Below are 11,234 nucleotides of genomic sequence, written 5' to 3'. Positions count from 1 at the left end.
CAGACTAATTTCAGAGCAGCTCTCGAGTCGTTTGTTTATCCCAAAAATAATATAGAGCGAAAAAAAAAGAAACTTGCAGGCATATGTGTGTACATATATATATACTTTCACATCGAACGCTTGAATATTTTGATGCTATTTACGATATTCCGAACGCGGAGATTTTTCTCAGAATATATTATTAGCGCTGATTTCGGTAAATAAGCTTTCCACGCATTTTATAAATTCTATGATACGCGTGTGCGTATTTATCTATCCATCGAAAGTTTGTCTGATTGTACGTATATATCAAAAATATAGTATATCCAGTTGTATATACAATGACAGATTGCCAGGTGGGTGGTGGTTGAGGAGAGAGGGGGGGAAAGTGAAAGATAATTACGAGTTCTTTTCTTAGATTGCCGTGTTGTATAATATTCTCAAATCGCGTCTTATACTTTAGATCAATTACATTAACGATTATTTTCCCACATAATATCAATAGACCGATTATTGATTTTATCCTAAAAAATAGATAAGCAAAGTTTCGTCTCTCGTTAACGAAAAAAAGTGATGATAGCTAGACAACGATATGTGACGTGCACCCGAGCACAAATGAGAGAGAGAGAGAAAGTATTGTATTACTAGATATATATATATATATATATTTTTTTTTGTTGACCTCTGTTTTATTTAAGTCTTTGAATATTGCGAGCATAAGTGTAAAGACCATAGCACATAAAAAAACATAAGCAAATCGATACATATTTTATTTGCTTGGTATTTACATCTTATAATCGATTCATGAGAATATTTATTTGATTATGATTGATCGATTTGGTTACTACTTACATTTTTCTATCTATTATTGTTTGTATAATTGGTATATTTATATTATGTCTATATGTCTTTCTTATAAAAGATATAACACTAAATCCCTGATTTATAAGCCTAAGCTAAATAACTAATTTATATATCAATTCCGAAAATTATCATCTTGGATGATAATGTTTTTAATTACGATTAAAAATTAATAAGTGAGATTCGTGATCAGATATGATTAATTATTACGTTAAGAAGAATTATTATGAATCACTATCGATAAGTATCTTATATATAATATAAGTATCTTATATATAATATAATATATAATATAATAAGTATCTAATAATCCTTGTCGCGCGTTTAATAATTGAAAATATTACAACAAATAAAAATTTGCATAGACGGAAATACTTTTATTGAAACAATTGATAAAAAGCGAATGAGCGAAGATTTAAGTATAATCGGTCTGAACGCGATTCAAGTCGAAGGTTTGATCGCGTGCCATATTGTTATCGATTCCTTTCTACCACTCTTATCCCCTCTTCATCGCTACCTATTTTCCTACTCTCCTTCTCTCCTTTACTTAAGCTACGTTCCACTTCGCAATCTCAACGCTCGTAGGATCATATTATCCTTGTTGGTCACTGAAAGTTAAACGAAGACACGGATGATACTGTAACGAACGTTGCGATCGCCAAGCGGAAAGTAGCCTTAGATACACGTTATTGCTACTTGTCTTCGCATAATCGTCAACCGTTTTCTTTGCACATGATACTCAATGACTTTTTGCTCACTGATCATCATTTAATAATGTGACCTGGATATAAAAACTTAAAAGAAAAAATTTTTATCGAATCTATTTCCTTTATATGAGTTTTGGTCATCGACAATAATAATATAAAAAAATCATTTAATATAAGAATTTTATTGATCTTTCTTATTGTTGTGTGCGTGTAATATATTAATCTTTTAGACAATTTATGTTATTGTAATACTTTAAAGCATCTATATAAGTCGCGACAGAGATATTCGAGACAGAGATTTTTATTTATAATTTGATTTTATGTCTAAAATACATAACAGTTATACATAGGAAAGAACAATATATAAAAATTAAATATTGTATAAATATATATAATTAGATATAAACTATGTCTATGTATGTTTTTTTTTTTTTTTGTATAATATCTGCCCGTATGTATAGGAAAAATAATAGTTTAATTGAAAAATAATTAGAAGAATAATTTTGCCTTGTTTTCTAGGAAAAAAATAAAGGAGTTGTACCAAAAATTTACATATGAAGCACAATCTAGATATAAATGAGTTAAGCTAATTTCGCTTCTAATGACTACGTGAGAAATTTTATTTCATATTGATTGCTCGCCGCGCTCTATACCGATATTCATCGTCCAAACTTTATAAAATTTTCGATTTATCTAATCCGTCTATCTCTGCCGAAAATGAGTATGATAACAACGAAAAGTGACTTCGTTGTCTAAGAACGCAAATAAGAACGTTGAAATGTTCATCTAGAGAACAGAAAAAAAAACATGACACGTCATTAGAGAACAAGCGAGAGGAAGAGACATCAAGGGAAGCAAAGGATCCGGGTCAGGGGTGGTGGCCACGAATGGCGGTGGTGAGGCGACGAGACGAGACGAGGCGAAGCGAGGCGAGGCGAGGCGAGGTGAGGCGAGGTGAGGCGAGGTGAGGCGAGGTGAGGCGAGGTGAGGTGAGGTGAGGTGAGGCGAGGTGAGGTGAGGTGAGGTGAGGCGAGGTACGACGATGGTGACGATGGTCGCGTGCTGGTCGCGTGCCGGAGGCGGAGCCAAGCTCCACTGCTCCGCGTGCCACCCTCAACCCCACAATCCTGCGATTCTCTGCTCTGCCACTATACCCCCCGTACGCTTCCACGTCGGTTATTGATTCCCCCGGGTAGGTACCCCCACGGGGTGCTAAAGTGGGATGGGAGCAGGACGCGATGGGTAGAGATGAAGCGGCGCGTTCTGGGAAGAATACGGAAACAACGGGACGCCTTCAAATTGCAATAACCAGCTCTGGCAATTACTTTTTCTCTTTCTCTCTCCTGTTCTCCCCTCTCTTTCCTCCTTCTCTCTTTCCTTCTTGCCCTTTTTTTTTCTCACTGTTTCACTACTCTTATCTCCCTTCTTCATTTCCCCTTTTCCCTTTCTCTTCTCTTCTTCTTCTTTTTCCCTCCTTTCCTTTATCCTCCTTCCTCTCTCTCTTCCCTTACTTCTTCTTCCATATTACCCCCTTCCTCATCTCCATGTCTTCCACGTTTACCTATCTTTTTCTCTCCTCTCTTCTTCCCCTTCAATATTTCCATCTTTCTTACCCTTCCTCTTGCCCTTCCTATCTTTTTTTTCTCTTTCTCTTTTTCTCTGTTCTCTTTCTCTACTTTTTTTCTGATTTTTCTTCTTTCTTCTTCCTCCCACTCTTCTACCATTTTGACTCTTTTTCTTTTTCTTTTCTTCTTCCGTTTTTCTTTCTTTCTCACTCCCGGCTTCTTTTTTCTTTACTCTCTTCTTCTTGTTTCTTTTTTTGTTTTCTCTTCCTCTTCCCTTCTCCTCCTCTCTACTTTCTTTCTTCTTTTTCTAACTTCTCTGTTTACTTTCTTTTTCTTCTTCTTTTCTTTCCTCTTTCTTTTCCATATTTTTTTTTGTTTTCATTCTCTTTCTCTTCTTTTACTTTTAATCGACAATTAAAAAGTATACCACAGCAAGAAAACAATATAAAGTCAGAAGAAAGCGAGGGGTGTGGAATACTGAAAAAAGTGACCGAAGAGGAAGAGCGCCAAATATGTATAAGGACGGAGACAGACGTATGTACAAAGATGTATATCTAATACAATGAAAAGCAAGATAGGGTGGATAGGAAGATTGGTAGGTTACGATGAGAGGAAGAGAGGTTGAAAAGAGGGTGAGTTTCTGAAGGGGGTTGTCGTAGGTGGCTGAGGTAAGGTAGAGGGTGGAAAGAGCGCGATGGATATAGGAAGGGTCCATGGAAGAATATTGCCTGCAGCTTTATGGCTCTTAGAAGACACGGATTTTTACGATTATTAATCCTTTATTTTTCATTTTTTCATAGATCGATTCACTTCTGCATTCTCGTCCAAAGAATGTCCAATAGATTATTCGTGACACGATCCATATGATAAGAGTTATTTCAATGATAAAGTGATTTATCCGATGAAGATTTAGATTCGATCGATATAATATTTTTAAGTCTATCTGTCTCTCTCTCTCTCTCTCTCATAGCAAAATTCATTAGTATTATATAGGATGTTCCGAAATTCACAAATCAAAATACTGTAGCAGAAAAGTTCTCGACAAATTAGCTAATAATATTATTCGCAATTTTTTTATTTCAGGCAGTAAGACAAATTTTGAATTTTTTTCAATTTACTATCATTTAATAACTATTTAATAACCATTGTGACTTACTTCAAATGGATTATAACATCTATATACAAGCTCCGCTCCTCCCCCTCTCGATCACAACAATAATGAATCAAATTCAACAATATACGAAATGCAACAATACAAAGTTTTTGACAATTGTTTTGTTTATTCATACATGACGCCATAAACTTGTTAGTGTGCCTAACAAAACGAACGCGGTAAAATACTAAATTTTATCAAGGGGACAGAAAAGAATACTTGCATTATTTTCATGTGAAAATGTTGTTTGCACATTCGTAATGATGTAGAGACAAACAGAATCGTTGTAGCGTGGAAAGCAAGCCGCACGGTCGGCAGAAAACGTGCGCATCTGCACAAAATATACTGGCATGTCACCGCACATTTTAATATGTCAAATTGATATTTTAGACTATGAAAGAATATAAGTAGGATATTTTAGTTTTAATCATGTTTAAACAAAAAATTATCTTGACAATCTGTAAAAAGAAATTCAACATTTTTCTCAATATATAGTTTATTCTGACTCGAAGAAAATTGTTTATCCATAAAAGACATTTAGAGTCAGAAAGTACGTTTCTTAAACTTTTTAAACATGTGTATAAAAATAAAAATCTGTATAAACCAAGATTACATAAAATAGATTTTTATTGACCACTGTACGCCAACACATTTGATAGAATGTCTCCGATAGCTTAACAATCAGTAAGAAAATACGTAAAGAGAGAGTAAGACAGAGACTTGAGATATATATTTTATTTTATATAAACATTTTTTTCCGGAATGCTAATATACGACTTATACGAACAGACGTCTCTAAATGTAGGCTGTGCGGCCAGCTTCGAACTCTTATATCTGAAAAACTACTACTTGGAATAAAAAGTCACATATATTTTTATTACTTAATTTTTCGACAAATTTTCTACTATAATATTTTGTTCATGAATTTCAGGACGCCGTATAGACTTTAAGTTGATCAAGAATTCCGACAATTAGCGCCGATAATTAACATCAATCATTGAATGATTAATGAAGATGAAGAATACGAATAATTCGTCTGATTATGAGTTTAATAATGATGATGTATCATTATATTACAAGTAGGGTCCATATAACGATAATATCGCGATTTATAATGACGGATGATTTTAAGATCAAACTTGTATGCACGTTAATGACAAAGACGTAATCAAGCACAGAATATTTTTAAAATTAAGATCATTTGGCCTCTATAATTTGGAAATAAAACATTTATGGATCTATATTTACATACATTATGCGTAAAATATGCTGGTAAAATTTGGCTTGTTATTTCAGAAATATTTTATGCATAATCTGATAAGTTGGAGAATAATATAAGAGATATATGATGATTCATATAGCAAGTGTAAATGTAGGATTTGAAACTTTAATGGCTCTGTGTTTTTCTTTCTTATACATGAAAAGCATAGAAAATGTATACAATAAAAAATCAAGGGATTTTTTTTTACAAGATTTGAGTAGATGGATTTGATCTTGGGATTGCGCATTTAGAACGTAGAATTTTTATATAAATATAGGTTTTAAATTTTGTTAATATCATTTTAGAAATTATTTTTTTCCAGAATTTGTACCGATAAATGGTGTGTTATAATATATGTATAAAGAGTTGCCACATACGACTTCTGCGCCTCATAATTTTATCTATTTTATCGCATAATATCTATAACTATGTTTCCTTCAACATTATCTATTTTTTCTGTTCGATTCGTCTATTGTGTATCGCGTATCCTGTATCACAATGACGCGTGACATATCATGTATCACCGAAGAGAACGCAGTCTGTTACGAGATGAGAACGACTTCGCTAGCGGCGCGGTCGATGTTGCTAAATGCAATTTATAGGAAACTTTTATGAAATGGTGCCATAAAGGGAACTAGGTCAGAGCTGCTTCCGACTAGTAGAGATACACTGGCTAGTACAATAGCGTTTCACGATATAAGAAGCCAGAGCGCTACGGTACCCCTATAACGAAGATGATAAGAAAACAGTTGTCATCCTATGTACATCGGGAATAACTATCGTTGTATCGAAAGTTTTTTTTCTTACTTTTTATAGAAATTAATAGTATGTAATAAAAATATTTAGAATATAAAATTTTGAATAATATTAATATATATATATAGAATAAATATGTAGTGTGTAAATATTGCGTATTTTAAATGAAGATAATATTTAAAAGGAATTTGCGTGTAAATGTTATTGACTTATGAAATTTTTTTCACTTATTCGTGATATTATACATTTTCCGAAGCTTTTATTTGCACAAACTTTCGTGTATTGAAAAGCGTACTTTCGAATCTGGAAAGTTCGCAAACTACATATCACGTTCAATGCTTTCCATTCTACTGTTTCGCCATGCTTATCTCGCTTCCTCGGTTTCTTCCTCATCTTTCGTTTGAAGTTTTCTTTTATCCAATGATAGAATTTATTAGAATAAATTCTACTTCTTCTAGCTGTCTGACTTTGTCTCTATTCGCGAATCGATAATGTGTGTGTGTGTGATGAAAAGAATAAATGTAGATCAGATCGTGAATACTGAGTGTCCATGTAAAATATGCAGAGAATCTAAATGCATTTGATTCCACGATATAATGATAAATCTGCATTTTTTTTCATTCTTGATAATGTTTTAGCTCCGTAAAAATGAAAGGTATTCAATGTTGTGTTTCGAGAAAATATCGAATAAAAGTTGTAAAAGATTCCAGACAAAAATAATCTTCTAATTCCGTTAAAGAGATATTTTAATCTACAACATGATAGCCAAAATATTGTATGTGCAACCAAATCTTTAGAAAGCTGATCGAATTACAGCACGAGATCGTCAGGTGGTTACAAGCAAGACCTCCATCCAATCTTTCTTTTTTTCTTATCTCCCTTGTCTGCTTCTTTTCGCCTGACCTCGCATTTTTTTTCTTTTTTTTTCCCCACATATCCGAACACGCCATATTGCCTCAACTGTGCTTGAAAAGTTTTTGTTTCTTTCTCTATGAACGTTACAATTCTATTCTTACAAAAGGTTTGAAAATCATTTATTACGATTATTTTGTAAATATAAATGTGTTTGATTTTACTGTTTTACGTCTTCCACACGATATTTGCATCTCGCGTCTAATGATTTTCATTATCTTTTATCATATATTGATTCTCTTCAAAGAGATTTATGTTATACATGTTATTAATTTTTTTTTTTTTTTTTCGATATTTATATTATATGAAGGATATACATATATATATTTTTGGCATATACTTTTGCTGGCAGTACACGTATTTTTATTTTATTTCAATTTCATTTTCCACGCAAGTATAAGATCTTCTATCCGATATATTTTATTATGATGTTCCTTCTTATTCTCAAAACTCGTTTGTTATTTATCATAATAAAGACAAATAAATATTTCTCGGAATAGTTTTGAAACATCCATCGATCCTCTATAATTTGAAACGATGTATTTATTATGTATTTATTTAATGTTTAATGTATTATAAAAACAAAATGGCATCAAATGTTATACTCCGATGAAAACTTCGAATCACAAAAACAGACTCGTAAATCAGGTTACGGCCGTCTCTCGCGATATCTGATTGTTCTATCGGTATTTACAAATGTAATTTCAGCTTATAAATCATGGAACAAGAAACGGTCATAAATTTTGCAGATAACTAATGACAACGACGACAAGCGTGCACATTAATTCATCAAAGAACTGATCGAGGTTGAGATGGAAAAAAGAGCCGCGCGGAAAACATCAAACAATAATATGACATCGAACAACATATCAATTATTTTTCTGATAGAGAAAGATAAAATAAGAAGAGTTGGTGGTTGTAAATAATGAGAAAAATACAGTAACAATATATAGCAATATATAGCATATATATATATATACACATGATATTATTGTTATTGCGTCGAAGAAATTGTAGTTCTGCTGTTGATTAAATAACTAAATAAACAGTCATTCAAAAGACGGAATACACGATACAGAGTATAATGAGATAAACACGATATTCGGTTAGTCCCACATATGACGTGGATACTGAAGCATGAAACGAGTGTTAAGCTTTTACGATTGACTAAGCGAAGCAGTGAGAAAGACCGAATAGATTTAGGCCATGATGCGAGAAAAGATTTGATATCGTGAAGGAGATCCAGATTGAATCGCAGAAAATATCGAACACAGAAAGATCTCCAGGGCAGTTGCCGATCATAGTAGAAACATTAGAATTATTGAGTATGTTTAAGAGAATTATTTCGAAGATCATGATAGCGATTAGATAATTTTAGATAAAGTATTTTTTTTAGATATATTTTGAAAATCTGAGGTGGAGGATCTTCTATATATAAATATGTCTGAAAATGCAAGCAATATAGCCAGATGATTTTAATCATGATTAATGTAAACATCTACAAATATTTTTGTAAAAACGAAAAAAATACGCTAGCGAAGATAAAGAAGACGTAAAACTTTCATTACGAAAGCGTATGTAAAACGGATATAAAAGCCGTATAAAGCAGTATTATTTATATAACGTTTAAAAACACAGACCAAGTAAGCAAACGAATTTTTTAATATCTAAAGCACGTATCGATCGCTCTTGGCTTATGTTTTGTATGGAAGTTAACAATGATTGTTTTGCAAGTAAATAGACGTTGATTACCATCATTATATATCATTTAATAAAACAATAGTAAAACATATAATTCTTTAGCAGGACTTATTTGCTGCTTTACAATAACGCTTTTCGATAAATACCCTTTTCACACGAGAATCGAGAGTGTCCTTGTAATTTCTCTTTTTATTCTCCAGTCATCTGTAAGTGAATACATTGACAAGTGCAACTTTGATGACGCTTAAAGTTAAAGAAAAACATTACATATTATTATTGACAGTACAATAGTTATTTTTGAACAAATGTGTTAAAGATTTTTCAATAGAAAAATATAAGCTGAGTATATTTCGTTCTTTTTTTCTTTTACTTTGTATTTTATAAATGTTTCATTGATCGAGCATTCATCTGAAAGTTACTTTGTCGCGTGCTAGCGCAGGCGTTAAGTATCTGCAACGATGCAAAATTTCTTTTGTGAGATTAAAAACGGTTAAATGGACGAGAAACGCCTCGTTTGATGACAGTAGTAGTGTTTATTGATCATCGTTGATGAAGATTATCATGCGCTATCTTTATTGTTATATCGCTATATACGTAACGTATGCCAGTAAATATTTTTTAATGCGTTTGTCGTTTATTAGGTTGTCATTTTTCTTCCGCAAAAAAATGTATAATAAATAATAAAGCGTAATAAAGCATGTGGTGTATTAGTTGCAACACATGCTATCTTTATCACGATTATAAACTTGACTTTGATCCTTTCTTCGATCGACATCAATCAGACTATCAGCTACGTAAGGGCAAAGGAGCGATATCAATTTTCTGCTGAGAAACTCGGCCGTATAAGACGTAAGAACGAAAGAGAGCGTAAGAGGAGAAGTGAGAACGCGATTAAGTGCGAGAATGAGAACAAGGGTAAAGTTGAGGGTGACCATGGTCGAATCTTGATGGGGTTGATTCAGCCACATAGCGAAGAATCGGCAGAAAATTCCTCGGGGGAATCAGATTGCCTCAAGATTAGATTATTAAAATAAAATCGAATTTTTTAGATTTTTAAAACATCTTGTTATTAATCAATATTGTTATCGATCAATATCATTATATTTTATTATTTTTCGTCGAATATTTTCACATTAATGTATGTGTGCGGGTGTATGTGTGCAACAGAAAAGTTTGGTAGATTGCAAAATATATACAATCATGAAAATGAAAATTCATGAATTTCATTATAAAAAATGTTTTACATATTTTACGTATTCATTACTTTTTTGGCGTTTTTCGAAAATATACTCTCTAATAAATTTAATACTTTGAACGAAAAAATAAAAATGAAAAAAGAAATATTTCTTGTCTTCGTATGTTTTATATATATTTCTATCGGTCTTTTTAGATTCGTTTGATTTCTCGAGTAAATCAAAAAGCAAGAAGAGCAATTAAATATATATATATATATATATATATATATATATATATATATATAGTCAAATGTATAATTTATAGCTCTTGCGATTTATAGAAATGCAGATTTTTTTTTATAAATCTGTTTTTATCTTAATTTGACTTGGAGTTATTTTTGTTATTAGAGAAAACTTTATTGTGTTTCATTATTCGTATATCTAAAATGATGCAACTTTGATATTCAACTATTTTTTACATTCTTGTACAATTCAATAGATTCCATGATTCTGTTTTGTAATTTAAATTATAGATGACAGAGATACTCGATTGAATAATATCTTGAATAATTAAATCTTTGTAAGCAACTTGAAGGATTTTTGTTTTTCTTCTTTGAAAAAGAACACGAACAATTTAATATCTTAAAAAGGTTTCAGAGCGAAAAAGAGAAGTTATTAAATTCCAATTTTTATTGTAACGGATAGTTTATGCTTCAGAACGATAAAACAGAACCGATAAAATTAGATAATACTAGGCGGCGATCAATAACCGTAATTTATGAAATAAAAAAATGAAGCGAAAATAAGAAACATTTGTAAGGAGCATAAATATCCTATTCGATAAGCAAAGAAATAAGATTTGTGTGTCGCGTATATTCCAAATTTTTATTACTCGGATATTTACTATTCAGAATGCTCGCAAACAAGGAGAAGTTCAAAGATATTTTGATTACAGAATATACAAAAGTAATATGCAATATCCAAAGTATGCAAAACCGATTTCTCCCTCATTATCTGCATCATATCTAGATTCAATCTTGTGTCGCGAATCTACGCGCAGAGAGATTGGGCATGAGTTTCTGACAGCGACTGTACTCGCGCTGGAAAATCCATTTCGTTTTAACTTTACGTTCAAATTGAATGTTTTGTAGTTGTGTGTCGACT

This window comes from Polyergus mexicanus, unplaced genomic scaffold, assembly GCF_030449975.1.
Source record: "Polyergus mexicanus isolate NDT 795.1 unplaced genomic scaffold, iyPolMexi1.0 SCAF_10, whole genome shotgun sequence".
Taxonomy (NCBI): domain Eukaryota; kingdom Metazoa; phylum Arthropoda; class Insecta; order Hymenoptera; family Formicidae; genus Polyergus; species Polyergus mexicanus.
This window is presented reverse-complemented; position numbering follows the sequence as displayed.